General features: G+C 46.3%; 1 protein-coding gene across 4 annotated transcripts in view; it reads left to right on the plus strand.

The window, feature by feature from the left end:
* Positions 1–4,046: 4,046 nt before the first annotated feature.
* Positions 4,047–19,417, plus strand: part of BMP2 (bone morphogenetic protein 2) — a 109,314-nt gene continuing 93,943 nt past the window's right edge. For all 4 annotated transcript variants that reach the window (XR_010428859.1, XR_010428860.1, XR_010428861.1 and 1 more), the window contains exon 1: positions 4,047–4,179. The gene's annotated coding sequence lies outside the window, so the exon portion shown is untranslated. The remainder of the gene's footprint in view (positions 4,180–19,417) is intronic.

Here is a 19,417-nt window from a genome sequence, read left to right on the forward strand (position 1 = left end):
TCAGCACTGGAAACACTCGGGGAGTAGACAGAGCTCATGCAGCAGGCTCTGGCTCAGGCTGGGCAATGTGGTTTCAATTTAGGAGCTCTCCTCTCAAAGCCTCCATAAAGGCAGTCTGGACAGAAAGTCCATGTTCTTACAGAGCAGAAGTGCTGGGAAGGCTGTCCCCACCTCTAAAGGGGAGCACGGCTCAGCAGTGGAGGCTTCACAAAAGTGCTGCAAAGGTGAAGTTCACACCTCTGCAGATCTCACAGAGAAGTTGTTGGATCACTGATCCTGGTTGTGTATTTCCCCTGCTGAGACACGGGCTGTTCATATATTCTCTGCACAGGACAGATTATCAAGAGTCAGCAGTACAGTGGGAGAGAGGCATCAGGGAGCTTTTCCTCTTTTCGGGATGTTGAGGAAGGGGATGTCACTTGCTGTACTTCACCCCAGCAGAGATTGCAGGGGGGTGTTTAGCTTGGAGCAGAAAGGCAGAGAGCTGTGGCTGTTCCAGCAAGTGCACAATTAGCAGGATTCTCCCCGTTAGCTGGGACTCCTGGCTGGAACCCTGAAAAAGGCTGAAAACAGACAAGGAGGATCCTGATGCCTTGTCCCTCCTGCCTGGAGTGAGGTGATCTGGGCTGGTTTTGATTCTGTCTTTAAAAATAAAAGAAAGCCTGAGGAAAGGGAGGAGGAGAGAGCTGCCTTTGAGAATTTGTTTTCCCATTCCCAGTGGCTGAGCCTGTCTACTCACTCACTCGGGCATGTAGTAGTTAATACAATTTTCTTGATAATAATAGTTTGGGGGCTCTGAAAAGCCAGCAGGTGGGAGCCAGATAAACCAGTTGGGAAGGTAAACATGGACAACTCCTCAGATGGCCCCAGCCATCTTTGGCAGGGCTGTGGCAGCCTTAGCTGTGGGGTTGGAGTCCCACCTCAGTCTGCTCTTGCAGCCAGAGAGCTCCCTTGAGTTAAGAGAGAACATTGTCATCAGACAAACCTCAACAGGTGTCTTTTTTTATTACCACTGGTTATAATGGGACGAGGCCTCATGTGAATGCAGTGATTTTGATGTCAGTGACTTGTACCATAGAACTTTTCTTTCCCAAAAGAGAGCTGCAGTGCTTTCCCTGTTCTAATACACTCAAAGGTGCTCTACCTTTGTATATAGATGAGATGTTAATGGCAGAGACTTCATCGCAGCATGGTGAAGGTAATTATAGGCTTGCTTTTTATTGTTCTTATATAAAGCTACTGTGGGTATTTCCCACCCCAGCTGTGGGTCCCAGCCTGCCTAGTCTTACCTTCCATTCCAGTGTGGATTTTAGATCCACAGACTCGGGGTTACATGGCAGGGTATCACAGAATGGCTCGTTTCCCCTGTGCCATGGCCTCAGAGGCAGACCTGTGTCTGCAGATTTGGTCTGTGTGTGAAGCCAGGGATATTCTCTAGTCTTCATTATCAGTTTTCTAGAGCCAAGTCCCCAAAGCTGGATTCTTAGACTGTCAGATTTTTAAGGATACTTGAAACCTGAACTCAGTTTCACCCTAAATCTTGTGAGCAGCGTTTGCACTTCTGGTAAATCAGATCTATGTTATACCATCAGGAATCATTCAATAATGTTAATTATCCTGTGCAAACACCTTCCCTTTGCAGAACACAACCATCCTGAGTCTACCACTCCTCTGGAAGAGCAGGGCTGTGGGTCAGAGCACTTTTGTTGGGCTCTGGGGGTTTCTGGCTGTGTGGCAGTGCTGGCTGAGCCTCGTGGGTGGGCTCAGACATGTGGGGACCTTCCCTCAATGCCAGGGGAACTGTGCTTCTGGAAATCCCAAACTAGCAGGGTCATTCCTCAAGTCCTTTCAGATGAGATTGCCAAGCAGGGAAATCAAGGGCAGAAAAAGGAGTGTGCAACAGCATTTCTTAGGCTGTGTGTTTTTCCTCCCCAGCAGTTCTTGACAAGTTCTGCAAAATTACTTCATAAAACCTTTCCCTGAGGTGAGAGTGTTCTTGCACCCTGCAGAAGCAGAAATCTCTGCAAGAGCTCAGCAGGCATTTCACACCTGATTGAGTACTTACAGAAACATTTAAACAATATGAAAACCCCACCATTCTTTAGGGTTTCATCCCATGTCCAGCAAAGATACCATCAGGGATCTTACCGCTGAACAATCCTTATGATTGCACAGTTAGATCTCCGTGATTCCTCGGGGAGATAACAAGAGATAATAGCACACATCCCATGAAGTAACTGCGGTAGCGTTATCAAACCTTGTCTCACCACCTTCCTGATGCTGGGTCACAAATCCTTCTGTTGGATGCCTGTAAAACTGGCGTGTTGGAACCTGCGAGCTCTACGATGACAGTAGTGTTAGTATTACTCCTATTAACACCACGACTGCTACTAATATGTTAATGAGTCATATCGTTAATAGATTAAGAGTGAATGATGTGCCGAGGTAATGTGTGTGTGTTGCACCTTGATTTCAAGCGAAGGCCATTTGCAAATGTCAGGCATGCCTTGCTGTGGGGATGTGTTTCCCTGCTTAGGAACTCCAGAGCTACAGAAACTTTTGGCATTGCTCCTGTTTTCCTAGAAGTTTTCCACGGAGTTGCTGTTTGCTAAATGGTGCTGCTCCTTTTGCTCTTGTTTTCCTTAATGAAATAAGAAAGAACCCGATTCTATATTTTGTGAGGCCCAGATTTTCCCACTGGTTTTGAAGGGAACTAGGAAGACAAGAAAAAATACAGGGCCAGTCCTCAAATGTGCTCTTTGAGGTAGCTCTTTGAAGGGACAGCAAAACATTCCTCTTTCTGACTCCTGCAATCTCAGAGAAAATTCCCAGAGAAGCTCCTTTAGTACAACAATATCCGTAGTCTACCTCGCATGGCCCAGACAATGCTTGTGCAGCACGTGGACAGTGATATTCCATCAGGACCATATTTGATTGATATTTGCAGGTTTGAAATTTGATGCTGTGATTTGATTTTTGGTGGAACTGTGTTCCCTTCCAGGGGAAATTCTTGTGTAAGAAAGAAAGGAGGGGGGGGGGGGGGGGAAGAAAAAAAGAAAAAAGCGAGAATGATAGAGGTTGTGATAGTATTACGTTACCGATTGGATAAACTGACAAAACAGCCCACTGTGACTTGGGGAGCTTGATTTTGTACATTTTGGCAACTTCTTAAAGCAGAAAATGAGAGCAGCACTGTCAACAGGGCTTTTGATATTTCTGGGTGTTTATACTAGAGATGAAAGTGCATTCTGAATGAGGGGGAAGGCAGCAGGCCAGATCCTGACTCTGGCGACAAGAGGTGATAAACTCTGCAGATCTGCCCCCTGTAACAGCGGGTAGGAAATGGTTCTCCTGTTGCACAAAATGTTGGGAGATTGCAAGTTTTTTCCATTCCATTTCCATCCAGGCACAGGATCTGTGAAGGGTTTGTTTTTCCTGGTCACTGCAATAAACCACTGGACAGCCAAGTCACTCTCTTGGCGCTCGGGAGGTCCAGCGTCACGTTCCTGCTCCTTCTGGTTCTCTGTTCTGCAGAACTGGGCTCACTGTTACCAGCAAATACTTTATGACTTACAACCAGTATGAAGTGACTCCCACAGGAAAGCAACATCCAAGAATGGCCTCTTGCCTGGGGGTTAAGATGTCCCTCTTGGATTTAGGAGGTCCAAGTTTAACCCCCTGATCTGTATCAGGCCTTCAGAAGTGCATCTGCTGACTGCTGAAACTGTTGGCTTCTCTGGCCAGGTTTGTTTATGTGTGTTTTGACCAGAAGATTCCTCCTGGACCAGAGAAACCTTTTCCCAGCGGAAGTTTTGCTGAAGCTGATGTTGAAAAAGCAGAAAAAAACACGTTGAGGGGTGACAACGACCAATCAGAACCAATTCTCTGAGCAAATAAGGGTTCAGACGTACGTTTGCCAGCGACTCGGGGCGATCTCTGTGCCGCTGTGTCCTTTAGCTAAGATTTAATGGAAAGAGCTATAAATTGTGGTTCTGATTAGCCAGCAAGAAAGGTATCTGTCAGGCGAGTTCTGCCACCCTTACTCATGTGCAGTGTTTCATTTCCCAGGTTGTCTCAACCATTTTGCTGGACCGTCCCTGCGAGGCTCTGCCCGGCTCCTCTCCGCCTCCAGCACTGCTATTAAGGGAAGGAGGGACTTGAGAATTCCCGCAGTCTTTGGTAAGCTACAACTTCCTTCCTCGCTCACAGCTAATGAGAAAGGCTTCACCTCTTCTCCAAACCTTCTGGCCTGTTTGTTTATAGAGGCCAGTATCCAGACAGGATGGGTAATGCTTCAAACCAGACTCGGACCCGGGATTTAGGCTGGTCCAGCTCAGCTGCACAGTGGAGTTTTTGTTGGGAGGAGGCATCTTAGTGTCCTGCTTGGGACATAATATCTCACCTCTGGTCTGCCCTGCAGGGTAAGATGATTCTCAACAGGAGTGAGGCTGGTGGAACCAGGCTTATAAAAATATCTGAGCAGGGGAAGAAAATAACTGCTGTTTTCCAAGAAGATGCATTTTTCTATTTTAATTTTTTAAGGCTGTGATAAAATTAATGTTGCCTGTGATGTAAAGCTGAAGGGTTGACCAGAACTTCCTTTGTGGTCAAGCTCTTTTTTTATTGATTGATTTTGAGTCCTCTAAATTTGTCGGGCTCACAAGTGCAGTGGTGGCTTCAGTTATAAGAGAATGTTTGTGTCTTTAAGGAAAAATACAGTGACCCCTCCTCCCCCTTGCCCTTCTCAACCTTGCAAAGAAACCAACACTTGACCAGAATATTTTTTCTCCTTCGGTGGAAAATGTTGATTAAATATTCAGAAAAAAATAGCAATTAAACCCCCCAGCCTCATAAACTGCTGAATATGGAATAGTTGCATAATTTTGCCTGAGAATGCACATTGGCACTTTTTTTGGTAGAAGCTCAGAACTCTAAGAGAAATGTCTTGGAAAAAATCACTTTTCTGTTGATAAAAAGAGAACTTTTTTCAAGCATTTCTGTGCAAGTTGTTCTGCTGTTGAGCTGGTTGAGCAAAGCCATGGCCACTGAGAGACATATGAAGGACTTTCCATACTCATTTTTAATTCCTGAGCTAGAAATTGTTTCAGTTCAGCTTTTTGGTCATTCTCCACACCAGATCAGACATCAGGGTTTGGGCTGGGATCATGTGAGTGGTCAAGTCCAGTCTTGTCACACTGCACTGCTGCTGCTCTCAACCCCTCAGGGTCTGGCAGCAAGAGCTCTCTGCATTTTTGGGGCACATCTTTGCTTAGCTGGTTTTACTGGGGTTAGAATTCCTGCTCTTATTAATCCCCACTGGCACACTCTGCTTTCCTGCTGACTCGGGTTTGTTCTGCAGGCAGTGTGCCAGTGTTGTGTGTGGAGGTACAAACCATGGAGTGGCCAGCTGGGATGGCCAGGCCAGCTTATGGGAAGTCAGTGACAAGAACAGCAGAGCTCAGCTGAACTCTGTGTAGTGAGGTCACAAAGGACTCAGTCCTGGAATAATTACAGAACTGCTCACCTTCCTTCAAAATCCGTGCCTGCTTGGGCAGCTGGCTTTTGAATGTAGAAATGTGTGGAATCTGGGTACATGAAGAGATTTCAGGGAAGAGGAAAACAAGCAATATGAACATGGAAGAGCTTCACAAATCCCTGTAAACCCTGCAGTGTTTCTGTCGTTCCCTGAACAGGCTGGCTGCTTCTCTAGTGCATTCAGGGGTCCTTGGGGTCTTCTCTCCCATCTGACTGGGTCTTGCTTCTGGGTGACTGAGAAGAGATGGATCCTGGCAATCTGCAAGACTAGGAAGAGAAAAGGTGGAGCCATGTTTTGATATCAGTTGAGATTATTGACACTGTTTAGGATGTGGACTTCTCTGTTTTGTTTTCCCTGAAGGAAAAGAGATACAGAGAAATTACAGGAGCTCCTGTGTGTGATTGCACTGTCAGTCAGCAGCAGAATCAGCCATGTAGGTTGCCTGTGGGGGTGTTTCTTCATGTTGGCTCAGTGTGGCTGTTGTTGGAGTCAGTTTTTCCAGTGATCTCTGTAATGGGAGCTGAGGTTGGCCATTCCTCATCCACATGCCAGTTGGCGAGGGGCCCTTACGATGGCCCGGAGTACAGCTCCAGAGTAAACCAGATGCTCACAAGGTACACAAGGTAGTTTCCAGTGGCACTATGGAAAACAGAAGGGAATGAGATTTCTTTCCACAGACCTTTGTTTCAAAGGGTATTTTGGGGTGTCAGTTCACCTTTCCTTGGGTCTCTTACCAGCAGGTGGGAACCTTTTCAAGTTGTCCTTTTTCTGAGAAGGGCTGAATCGTCCGCCCTAAAGCATCCCTTAATGCAATTAAAACCAGCAGTACTGCTTCTCCAACACTGGGGCCTCCGATACTGGGAGGGGAAGCGGTGGCTCTTCTTTGAAGTCCCACCTACGTGAACATCAGTGGCAGGACTTCAAAGGGAAGCTGCTATTTCCTGTTGGAGCTCAGCCCTGGTGCTCAGCACTGCTAACAAAGCAGTCGGACTGGTTGCAAAGGCACTGATCCAGCAGAGAACTTAAGCACATGCTTAAGTCCCTCAGGACTCAACCACATGGTCTGCTGGGTTGGGACTCACCTCCACTGGAGACTGGACTGATGGACAGGGTTGTGTCTCCCAGGTCGGATTTTGAAGGGGAAGAGCCAGGTTAAAAAGCCTTTCACAAATGGCTTGATGGGTTCTGCAAAGCTGGGCTCACCATTCATGACCTTGGGGCGCCTGTGCAGCAGCAGGAGGTGGAAATTCCGCAGGCCATGCTATGGAATTTAGCAAACAACTGGAGATGGACTACAGGCCACAGTACCTGTGCTTGTAAATCAGGGATTCAGAGCCAGCCTAAATCAGCACTGTTGAGTTCACCTCAGAGGATCTGGCCCAACAAATAGAGTTGTAAAGGTGGGAGTCTATTTGCAAACAGGTGAGAAATGCTACAGGCACAATCATTCAGCCCCACCTTTTGCTGAGTAATGTTTTCCTTCAGTGTTAGTTCCTCTGCTGTCTCGGGAGCTACTTGCAGACTAACGGGTGGCACAGCGGGGATGTAATTTTCTGACAAGCATTATTTAGGTAATTCATGCAATTTGCACCAACTTATTCTCTCAGTGTTTGCCCTCAGGCTACAGACAGACCTTGTGGTCGTGATCTGCAGCTGGTGCACAGGTACCACACTGCTCTAGCCCTGTTCTCAGCATCATCTCATCCCCTCTTCAGCAGCGTAAGAGCTGCTCCCTCATCACAACCTACATGGAGCCTCATGGTTGCCTCATGTGTAGCAATTAAAAGATGTCTGGGAGGTGTTCCGTGCTTGCAATTGGAAAGCCTGCTCTTCTTTGTAGAACAGATGTAGTGGACTGAACACAGCAGGGTGTGGGAATAAACAGGTCACGAAACCTGAGAAACCCCAGTAGTTTCCAGGTCCTGCTCCCTGAAGTTCTCCCGTTCCTCGGGTAGCACAGCCTGCCAAACCCCATCGCAGGCTGCAGCTTTCCTCCACCTCACTCTTCTCCCTATAGTGGAACTCACTGCCTGGTTGCTAATCCCCCATCCCAAGTGAGTGAATTGAGAGCAGTGCATTTCCCAGAGATTATCATCTGAGACAAACTAGAAACATCGTCATTGGGATTAAGAAAATACCAATGAAACCACGAGGACACTTTTTTGTCACCACTAGACATCTGCCCATTCATCCATGTTCCCAGACCATACTCCTGACGTATCTCCCACGTGGACGTGCCCTGTGCAGTGAGTGCTGACTGAAGCACTAACCCAGAGCTGTGCTGACCTGTGTGCAAGAAAACTGCCACAGGTGTCTCAGGTGGCCTTGAGAAGTTCACTTGCTCTCTCCTTCCTTTGGTGTCCCACCTGTAAATTAGGCTAATAACTGCTCACCCATGTGGCTGCTGGCCAGCAAGTCCTTCAGGTGAGGGGTTTATCTCACTGCATGTTGTACAGGTACTGGGTTTGCTCTGGAGCAAACCTGCAAAATGTAGAAATAACATTAATAACCAATTGAGACAAGATGGATTTTTTTTGAAGGGTTTCTTCCAAAGGCTCTTTGGATTCAAAGAAGGTGCATTTTGTTAATCTTCTTCATTTGTGTGGTTTCTACCCACGGGCTGGTACTAAAAGGGTTTTATCCGATTCAGGGTGTACATGCAAATATTTCTATTTGAATAATACTGGAGAATAAATTTAGAAATGTTTGAAGAGAGTATGAATACCTCAATCTGCTAGGTGGAAAAATTACTACTTCTTGTGGGTAACCCAACCTGTTTAAGTTGCTAAAAACATACCTGACTTTAAAAAAAAAAAAAAAAGAAGAGAGAAGAAGGAATAGCTGAAAAGAGAGCTTTTTTAAAAAAAAAACAACTCTCTTCAGATTCCGACTTCAATATTTCAGTATGCAACAGTATTTTCATAACTGCAGCTTTTTTGGGCAGAGGTGGGAGAAATTAGAATATATTAAAGAACTCTGGAAACCACTTTCTATTTGTAAAACATGTTGTGTGTGTATCATAACACCTACAGGACTTGTAGCTCTGCCAGGCTGTGCATCCACTGCCAGAATTTTCCTCGCTAAATGACATTATACTACTTTGTGGGTATTGAAAACAAATATTTTGAGGGGAGGGACCATTCTCATCCATGAAACCTTCGTGGTGCTTGCAATACTCAGTCATAGAGTTTTATTTGAAGGCTGCTGCGTTTTTCAGCTGCTTGCCATAAGCCAAAGGATAGGTTTGAGGAATGCTTGCGTGCTCTCCAGCTGTTCTTTGGTGTGTATTTTTTGCAATCTAGCAGCCCCTAGGGGCTCTGGAGGAGATGAGGGCCTCGGGATGCCAGGCACTGTATGGACATGGAGCAGAGGACAGCACTGGAGATGAAAAGTGGGGTGGTTGTGCTCAGAAGTGCAGCCCCAGAGGGGTTTTCTCGCACGAGGTGGTGTGAGGCTGCCTGGCTGGGTGGATGGAGCAAGGCAGGCAGCACTGGCATGAGGTGTGTCAGGTGAGGCCATGGGGCACTGCAGCTGCTGGCACAGTGTGTGGTGTGTGGCACTGGGAACTGGGGAGGTGGGAGAGCTGCACTGCTGCCTGGCAGGCTCTGCTGGAGACATTGCACAAAGGCTGCAGCGTCTGGGAGATGCTGGGATCTGCTGATAGCTGTGACCAGCTGAGGTTCCCAGTTAGCCCAGTTAACCACACGCCTGTGGGCTTTGAGGGTGGCACAGAGGTGAGATGAACCCTGACACATCCCACTGTCTACCAGAGGAGCAAGGCAGTAGAAAACCAGGTTGGAGGCTGCTGAGGTCTCGGTTCAGCTGCAGGAACAGCCTCCACTGGGCTCCAGAAGCAAAGCTGCCTTAGGACTGCTCTGCCTTACACCAGGGTTATGCCCCAGCCACAGCCTGGAGCATTCCTGTGCCAGAGCCCAAGAGGAACATGGAGTGTTGCCCAATGCCCTTCCGTGCCCTGGTGTCATCAGCACATTGCATTTGCCAAGCACAAAAGTGGAGACATTTGCTGACATTTTATATTATGTTTCAGTGGCACTCCTGGTTTTGTTTGGCATGAAAGCCGTGACTAAAATGCGAGCTAATTAGTAGTTAGTTATTAATATCTTCTTGCTTTTTAATCATAATAGACAGCTGCGATCAGTTTTCACAGGTATAAAGAACCAGTGTCCTGCTAAAAACTGTAACGTGCTTTAATCCACAGCTGAGCAGTTTTCTGTGACTGGATAGACCTGTTGGTTTTTAGAATTTGTTATTAGAGATGGATGATTAAAATAGAAAGGAAATGGAAAGATGTTTTGGAGCCAGTTAGGAAAAAATCTTCAGGAATGGACTTTTCCTTTTTTTTTCCCCCCTCTCCTTCTAGAAATGATATTATCTGGGATGGATGGTGTTGCTCCAGAGGCTTCAGGGCACATTAAAGGGTAATAAGAAGGGCATGGGGTGAGAAAAAGGTTCCTGCTGGGTTAAAGAGAGACACTTGATAGCTCATCTGGGAGCAGAGAGTCAGGTTTAATAATGTCCTTGCTAAACGCAGTTAATAATTGAGGTCAGGCCCTGGGTGAGGGCAATGAGGGGATAGTGTCCCATGTGTGGAGTGATGGGGTAAGGACAAGCTGTTCAGAGCACACAGCAGAGCTGGGCTGGGCCCCTTGGGGCCCTGATGGCAGCAGGTAGTTCACCAAGCACTGCTTTTTGTGTGTGTGTGTGTGTGTGTGTGTGTGTGTCTTTTTTTGCAAATGCCTGATAATTGCATTGCTTGCAGGACAGGGGGGCAGCAGGGCAGCAGGTGTGCTGGTTAGCACAGCCAAAATGCCAGCTGATCAGCTGGGGGAGAGCTGGGGGAGACAACAGGCTTACCTTGCTCCATCTTGCTGATGTGGTAACATATAGCTGGAATTAGGAACCACAGGGCTATAAATGTTTCCATCAGAAGGATCAGGTTTAGGTGTCTGAGGGTCATTCTGCATGTTGAGCATCAGAGTCCCTTCCAAAACCCAGTGCAGCCAGAGTGCTCTGCTGAAGGCAGGGTTATCTTTTCCTTGTTGTACAGATGAGAAATCAAAGTATCAAATACCCAGAGCCTTGACTGCAGTTGTACAGGGAGTCAGAGTCAGGTTCTCACTCTGAGCACTGGTGCTGGACCCTTCCCTGGGGACATTTGTGCTCACAGGGTCTGTGTTGCCTCTGACTCTGGCATATTCTCACAGCAACACTGGGAGAAGAGTTTGGACCTTCCACAAGAGGTAAAATAAGTGATGATCCCACTCAAGACACCATTTTTTGGATTGCAAATGAAACTGAATTATTGAGAATAGAGTAAATGTTACTTTCTCATTACATCTAGTTGACATCAGTCTAAGAACCTCAAAGCACCTGGGTATCAAGGAGATGGTGAGGAAAAGCCTTTCTCTGAAAAACACCAACTTATTTAATATTCTGCTTGCTTTCCATGGCCTCTACTTCTTGTCCTGGATCCTGCCATAGGGTGTGGGTGGAAAATGCCCGAGGATTTTGACGGGGCCACGGGCTGCGTGCTGCAAGCCTGGTGCTTTCTCTGCAACAGGATTTGAGCTGCAGCTTTTTGGGATGAGGCACGTGTCATTCCTGGCACAGCAACCCATCACAGCTTCTTCCACCTCATGGCAAAGTTGGAGGGAGGATGGGGAAAAAACCGCTCTCTGATTACAACTCATCTATGTGCTTTGGCAGAGAGACACAGGGTAATTGTGGGCCAGAATTTTGCCATTAAGTGGTAAATCCTTGCAAACTGCAGTTCTGCAGACTTTAGGCGAGGGAAAAGCATGTTCCCTGGGTTTGCTGTGGAGGGATCAGCTCCAGACACTTGCCCAGTTTCTGTTGCAGCCTGGCTCCCCCCTTGCACTTGATCAGCCAGCATTTTATTGCCCTTCCCATTACATAGGAGGGGAAAACTACCTCTGCCTACTTAAAAGGGCTGGGAAAAGCCCTCTTCCTAGTCAACACATTGGCCAGGACAGCATCCAGGCGTTGCCTAGCACAGGCACAGGGGCCTGTGACCTGCAGGGACTGCTGTGCCAGCAATTAATAATAAATCACAAATATCATACAAGTTCTCTGACAGACCCTTCCTTCCTTCCACAGGCTTGTACTCCAGGCATGGGGTAAGAAAAACAAAAAAAGGAAAGGAACAGCTTACTAAATGGCCAGATTGCATTAGTTTGGCAGTCTTTTCTTGAAAAAGGCCTGGTAGCACATGAAAAATTAATCAGTATGTGAAGGACTGGAACATAAGCACAAGATCTAGTAGACTGATGAAGGACTGAAAATACTGCATGAATAAGTCATTCATAGCTTATCATCCCAGGAATCATTTCCTCAGTGATAACAACTTTTTAGAAAGCATTAAACTGAACATGGCACGGACTTAGAATTTCAGATAAATCTGGGTGACATTTTGGCTGCGTGTGAGGTTGAGTGGCAGAGGGGGGACGGCAGGAAACCAGCCTTTTCTGTGGGTTCTTTGTGCAGGGACACGTGCTGGGCGAGTCCCCGGGAGCAACAGGGCCCAGAGGGGCATCTCTTAAGGGATGCAGCTTTGTACAGTTCCTCTCACACCTAAATGCTGCACTCGTCCTGTGTCAGCAAAATACTTGACATAGCTCGTGCTGACTGGACCTTCCCTGTCCCTGCTTCTATTCCATGGGTCCAATTCCAAAAAATAGTATGTGGTCTGCAGAAAAATACTATACTGTGAGGCATAAGTTAGTCTTAATTGCTGCGTTTCCTCACTTTTTAGGTTTGGCTTTGTCGCTGCCATAATGTTCTTTTAATGTTGTTATTGTTTCTTACATACATTAAGTGTTTTGCAAATGATGGATGGCCGAGTCCCTCTGATGTTTGGTTGCAACAGCTCAGTTACATGTGGTGCTAAAACATTGCCAAAGGAGGTGATCAGGAGTCTGTGTGTGCAGCTAAGATGGATTTGGGGCTTCTGATCCTCTGGTGTCTGTCCTCAGAGGTATTACTGGCCCAGACTATGCTGCTGTACCCCTGCCATGACTTCGGCATTACTCCACTGTTCCCAGGGGAGAATCCATCCCTGCCACTGGCGGCGGGTGCTCCCGAAATCACAGAGTGCCAATTGTCCTGGCTGGGCGATTCATTTGCCACATGTTTAAAAATGAATGTAGCTATGTGAATAAGAGGAAAAGTTCAGGCAGAGGAATAATTTATAATTCCCAATAATATTGCTTCTAGCTACTGCTCTATAGTGCCAGTTCCTGCCCAATGTGGTTTGAGCAGCTAACAGCTATAAAAGTTTGTTGACCTGAGAGGCTTAGTATCAACCATAGGTACAGTCAAAGTCAATATGGAGGCTGAAAATCCAGTGCTAATAGAAAAATAGAAGTCAATATTTAGGATGTGAGTCAGGAACTTAAAATAGGAAAGTGAAACAGATGAGGGCTGTAGCTCCAAGAGTGCTGGAGGTGAAATGTTTAGATCCAAGGACCACTGCTGATTACTATCTTCCCCTCTAACAAGGTTGCTCATTCTGCTCCAGAGCTTCATTTCCAGTGGCCAGGCCACCTCCCTGACCTATATTCCTCAGGCTGCCATTACGTCAGAGCTGCCTATTTGGGGCTATGAGTGAAATCCTCTGTCTTCTGGGTGAAATCCACAGGTAATTATATGTGGGGCAAATATGGGCTGGGGCACGGAGAGGCCAGGAGAAGAGTTTGGCTTCACTCTGTTTGTGCTGGAAAATCCCCTTTCTAAGGCTGCACTGTTGAGTCTTGGAGGGGAGGGGGCACAGGGGAACTCCCCCCCTGCGAGGCGGGAGCTGCCGGGAACAGGGATTTCACAGTGTGGCTCTCCCAGCCGAGCATCAGGCGGAAAAGTAACCAGCCCTAAGTGGGGGTTTTCACGCTGCAGAGGGGCACGAGGCACTGAGAGCTCCTACCCACAAATGAAAGTGATGTGGCCTTATTTCCACGCTGAGGGCCGGGGAGCAGTGCCCGAGCACGCTGGCGATGAATTTATTTGCCCTTCCGTGAGGAGGTTTGTTAATTTATACATCCTTTCCACAGTTTGGCTGCAGTGGACCAGATCTCCTACAGATGTGAATCTGTCCAGCCCCATTAAAGTCAGTAGAGCCTCTTTATTCCAGCACCCACATCTCCTGGTATCTAAAGAAATTGCCACCTGCCAGGTTCTCCCATTGCTCTTCCTTTTCATGGAGAGACTTAGTAGCTGAGAAGGTGTTTGGGATTCACAGTGACATTATTTTGCTACTGTAAGAGGAGCCCATCACATCCCCCTCTGACACACGCGATGACATTCCTTTGTTTTGGCTTTGATGTCATAACATTGTTTTCCCAGACTTGCCCTGATCTTGTTGTGACAAGGTCAAGTCCCATTCAATTCAAGAGGAAAGTATTAATACGAGGGTGAAAAACCCTGGTATTAATTAAGCTCCGAGCAGTAACTTCAGGCTGATGCTGCTTCTCTGTTTCTTGCACATAACAGCCAACACAACTGGTTCATGCTGCAATCCCAGCTTTGGCTGGAAAAAAAGGTATGTACCCTAATGAATGACTGCTGGACAGCAAGGAACCAGATTCCAGTTCTGAACTGTGCTCCAAAGCAACACCAGCAGCAGCAGGGAGATAAGCCTGACAAACCATGTCACGGCACCACAGGCTTGACTCTGGCAAAATCTGCCATTGCAACTATTTTTTTGTGAAAAGTAACGTTTGAGCTTTTAATTTTTAATTCCAAATTCCCCAAACCTCAAATATTTAAGCTGATACTGATTGTAATAGAGTTCCTGTTGTGAACCACACCAGTTTTTAAGTTAGTGTCATTGCAGATTGTCTGTAATTTGTGAGCATTATTGTAATATCAATAATGTGTGTTACTTTTTCTGACCAAGTGCTCAGGCAATATGGCACATCAGCACATCCTCAGATATATACATTGGGTTCTGCAATGCCTGGTAGCTCTTTAACTTAGTATTTCAGGAGTAGAAACTGAGGCACAGTGCAAGGAATGATTTGCCCACGGTTCTGGATGCAACCTGTTGTGGGCTCAGTACCTAACTGGGATGTTTCCCTGACATAGAATTCCAGCCACCTCAGGATTCCCTTTGCTGCAGCCTTACTGTTGCTAAGGAAGAAACAAACTGATTTCTGGTCATCTCACCTGGGGGACCAGTGTTAAAATGGACAGGGCACCTTTCAGCCAAGCTTTTTCAGCTGGAGAGCTCTCACAGATAAGGCATCCATACAGACACATATCTATATGTAAAGGTTTATGTAGAGGGTTCTCTTAAGGCTGGCAGAAATTCAGGGTTTCTGATTCTCCAGAAATCTAAGGAAACTATTTTTCCTTTCCTTTTTTTAACTTCAGGTAAAGCAGCAGCTCTTGGATGTGGCAGCTGCTCAGTTTGCCTTCTGCAGCAATTTCACTGAGCTGGGCTTTGGAGCCTTTCTGCCTCTGAGGGAGAAGTTCCTGTACTCCTGATCCCCCCACTGCCCTTTTAGCTCCTGGTTCCATCCCTGCACAGCAGTGGGACAGCCTTTCACTGGTGTTGCCACTGGTGTTTTTGTGGCTGCACCCTGGGCTGGGTGATGGGATCTCCCTGCTGATCCCAGTGTTCCTTGGACCTACAGGGAGCTTCCACCGCTTCCCTGCTGGGGCAGAGGGCAGAGGGTGCCCATTTCAGGGTCACACACATCATCTGCTGCTTCGAGGTATTCCAGCATCACAGCCAGGGCTCTTTCCAAATCCTTGCTTTGCCTTTGATGGGGCAAAAGTGAATCAGATGCAGGATATTTCAGATTAAACTTTGTTGAGGTTCCTTGACCCACTGTGTCTGACGGAACTTGGTTTCCACAGAGAGCCTTTCAACAGGGAGCAGTTTGCATCACCAAACCTCTGGGGTAGTCCCAGGATTTTGGAACAGACAAGCCACGAGTTATAAACAAAACCACAAACAAGGTTTTGTTTGCAGACCATTGTACAAAGCACTGGGTGTGTGTCAAAGGCTTCAAAGATTTTGTTTTAAATGTAGTTGGGTTTTGGAAAACATTCTTGTTACAACATATAGATTTCCTATCATCTGGACACAAGTTCAGCAGTGCAGATTTCAGAGGGACGGAATGTCCTAAATTGACCTAAAATTGTTCTACTCTGCATAAACATGTCATGATTTTTAAAGAACTTAGGCTCTTTCATGGACAGAAACTTGGAATGTCTTCCCTCAGACAGTACAAAGATTTCCATTGTGAGCTCTGATGAGTCAGGAAATATTGGATCTTAAACTTATCACTCTTACAAGACTGAATGTTGCATGCTCTGTTGCTCAGAAGGTTGTAATTTTGAGGAGGTGTTACCCATTCGGGAACAAAACTTGAATCACTGTCACCTGAGTTTATGTCTAAAGAGCTGTCTCCAAGGAGGTCCCAAGGAGGAATATTGACATCTGTTTCCTTACTCTGTTTGCCAAAAAGAGGATGAAAAATATCTTGACAAGTGGGCACGAAGAACTTCGCAGGGCTGGTCAAAAAATGAGTTGTGAGACAAAACAACAACCGCTTTATTGAACCCATGACTGTTCAGAGTAGAAGAAACATTATTCCCTGACATCCCAATGCAAAAAGCCTGGCCATGAATAAAGAGAGGAAAAAAAAGTTAGAAAGCAAAATAAAATATGTCTTCCTGAGGAGCTGTTTGACACACAAAACAATAGTATAAGTGGGAGGACAAGAGCTCTCCTACCCTTACAAATCCCCTGGGAGAAGCTGGAGCAAACAAACCCCAGACTCCCGAGCTAACCTGCTGCAGGTACATTTGACCCCCTTGCCCAAGCTGTATTTCATTAGTACATCTCAAGGAGGATGGGCTGTTAAATGATTCAAGCTGGATAAGATTTGCTGCAATGGAAAATTTGTGTGCCTCTGTGCCTCTCTAGTTGAAAAACCCTTTGCGAAAATAGATTGCAAACCGTCATTGCAAACTGGGCTGCTCACCTAAGAGGAGAAAATGCAGGGGGACTTGAAACTGCATTTTAATTTGTCACACTTCTGAATAATTTATTGCACATCTCACCATATATTGAAATTAAAACCTGAAGTATGACATACAGTAAATAATTCAGACTGGCTCTTTCATCGAGTGTGAGCTGGGTTATTGATACTTCATTTTAGTGAGATAGACATCCATGTCAGCTGCTCTTGGGCATCTATCCATGGGCTAATTCTGCTTGTGTTGGTACCAGTGAAAAATTTAGGGCTACAAAGGTGATCAGAGGGTTTGGGGCTTCTCTCCAGGCTGAAAGAGTTGGGGTTGTTCAGCCTATTGCAGCCTTTCAACACTTAAAGAAAGATGGGGACAGACTTTTTAACAGGGCCCATTATGATGAGGAAAGGGGTAACGGTTTTAAACTGAAAGAGGGTAGATTTAGATTAGAAATAAGGAAGAAATCCTTTTTATGGGGTGTGAAACATTGGCATAGGTTACCCAGAGAGGTGGTGGGTGCCCCATCCCTGCACACATACAAGATCATGTTAGACAGGGCTCTGAGCAACCTGATCCAGTTGAAAATGTCCCTTCTCATCGTGGGGGGATTGTACCAGATGGCCCTTAAGGGTCCCTTCCAACCCAAATTATTCTGTGAAATCCTCCTTTAGGCATGAACTCCCTGTGCTTAGCTCTCCTTCAGTTCTCCTAATAAAATTGACTGCAAGGAAAGCTTCCTGAAGCCTGAGAGGCAGGGGAAATGAGCTCATCCGAGGGTGTAGCCTCACAAATCCTTTAGGAGCAGCCACACGACCTTGAGGAGAAGGCTGCAGGTATCGATCGAACCCTGCTCACCTCCAGGACGTATCCAAGCCTGTGTGTGCAGGGCACAGCGGGAGCCAGGGCAGGAGCGGGGTGTTGTTTGCAGGTCCACGCCCGTGGTGCTCTCGCACTGCAAACACAAATGCGTGTGTTACTGCACAACTGTTTTTGTTATTTGAGATCGAAATCTTCACAGCCAATTAGTATCTCATTAGGGTTCTATTTACATAGCTAATGAAGGTAATTTATGAGGAAAAAAAAACATTTGAGACTCCCCAGCACAGTAAATTGGCTTTAACTTTGGTGGAGCAGCCAGCCAACTGCATTTAGAGCTTCCTTTTCACCTGGATAAGAGGGACAACCAAAGGACATTAATCCATGGAAAAGCATGGCTTAAACCTCCCTGTGCCTCAATTCCCACTAACCAGGGCAGTGAGTTTTCCATTCTCCATGCACTGTTTAGGGTGCTGACTTCTTTTGAGAAGAAAAAGTGTGGTTTGCCTTTACTTTGGTTTTTTGTTTTGGTTTTGGTTTGGTTTTTTAATCTCAAAAAAAGAAGAGAGGTCATCAGACATGTTTGAAATCTGTGGGTTGGTCCTATGAGCCTGTGTCAGAGGAAATCTGCATTTTATTGTAGGTAATCCAGAGTTTACTGCAGAGCAGTGTGAATTTGTCATTCCTAAGTTTGGGGAACCATTCACTGGATGAGTTTCTGTAGCGAAAGATGGTGTTTAGAGAGTGGCCCCGTACACCAGACCCCTTGGTGCTGCCTGTAGGCTTAGGATTCTAGGGAATGCCTGGAAGGCACCAGCTCAGTCCTTGAGGGGTGGGAAGGAGTCAGTTATTTTTAATTTGGAGGGGTTTCAGCAGCCCTGGTCTTGTGGAACTGCAGCTCATGTTTGCAAGGAGCGGAACAGCGAGGAAATGGAGCCATGGTCTCCTGTGGCAGAGGGAAAATCAAACAAGGGGAGCTGTGAGCTTGGCTTTTGGTTCCCAGTGCCAGGTCAGGAATCATCTGATCAGGGCCCAGGCCTTGCAGCTACTCCTCTGCGTGCTCCCCAAAGGCTCCATGGACCAGACCGACGTGTAGCACCGTGTTCTGGCACAGGACTGGCACTCATGTGATGCCACTCCCAAGTTCATTCCCACAGCCTTGGGGAGCAGCTGACTGAGGAAGATGGAGCTGTGGCTGGAAGTGTCCAGAGCAGTGCTTTGGGTGGCTGCACTTGCCTGCCAAATAATGACATTTCCTGCCTGGTACAGTTTTGGTTCTTGAATCGTTGTTAAGGAAAAATATTTACAGGGTTAGAAGAAAATCTAAAGCTAGAGCCCACCTGGGAATCACGGGAGACTGTCTTTAAGGAAAAGATACTTGGTGTTTTGTCATGTTCAGTCAGGGACTAGTCCCAGAAATAACAAGATATTGTAACAACTGGTTTTAGGAAGGGCTTAGTCTTAAGCTACATGGAGCAGACACAGTTTCAGCTGAGCTTTACAAGTTCACTAGATTTAGACTTGGTATTATTCCTCTCCAAGACTTCAAACAGTTTGCAACTAAAAAGTTGCAAACCAAAGCTGAGCTAAAGCAAAAAGTGTCCTGTGTTACATTGGCACATATTCAGACCCAAAGAAGCTACAAAAAGATGTGAATCTGTATTTATGATCTGATTGTAATTATGAGCAAAATGCACTCTAGAGATTAAACCTTTTGTAGAGGCAGTAGAGAACCTTTGTAGACCTTTGGGTGAGCACAGGAAATTAAATATATAATGATGACATCTGGACAATAAAAAGAAGAAACTAATGTCTTAAAATCAGAAGCAATCAATCTTCTTTCTCTCACTAATAACTCCTTGATCACTCCTGTTCTTCCTGAGGATCTCTTCAGCGAGATTCTGAAATTTGTGCTTTGCTGGCTTTTCTCCCTTTGCCACTTATTTTAAGGGTGCTGCAGAAGCTCTTCGTTCTCGTGCTGTTGCTGATCCAGTTGGTGCAGATCACATGGGCAGCATTCCCAGGGAGATGGGGTCACCTAGGAAGAGA

Source organism: Pseudopipra pipra, chromosome 3 (genome assembly GCF_036250125.1).
Source record: "Pseudopipra pipra isolate bDixPip1 chromosome 3, bDixPip1.hap1, whole genome shotgun sequence".
Lineage (NCBI taxonomy): Eukaryota > Metazoa > Chordata > Aves > Passeriformes > Pipridae > Pseudopipra > Pseudopipra pipra.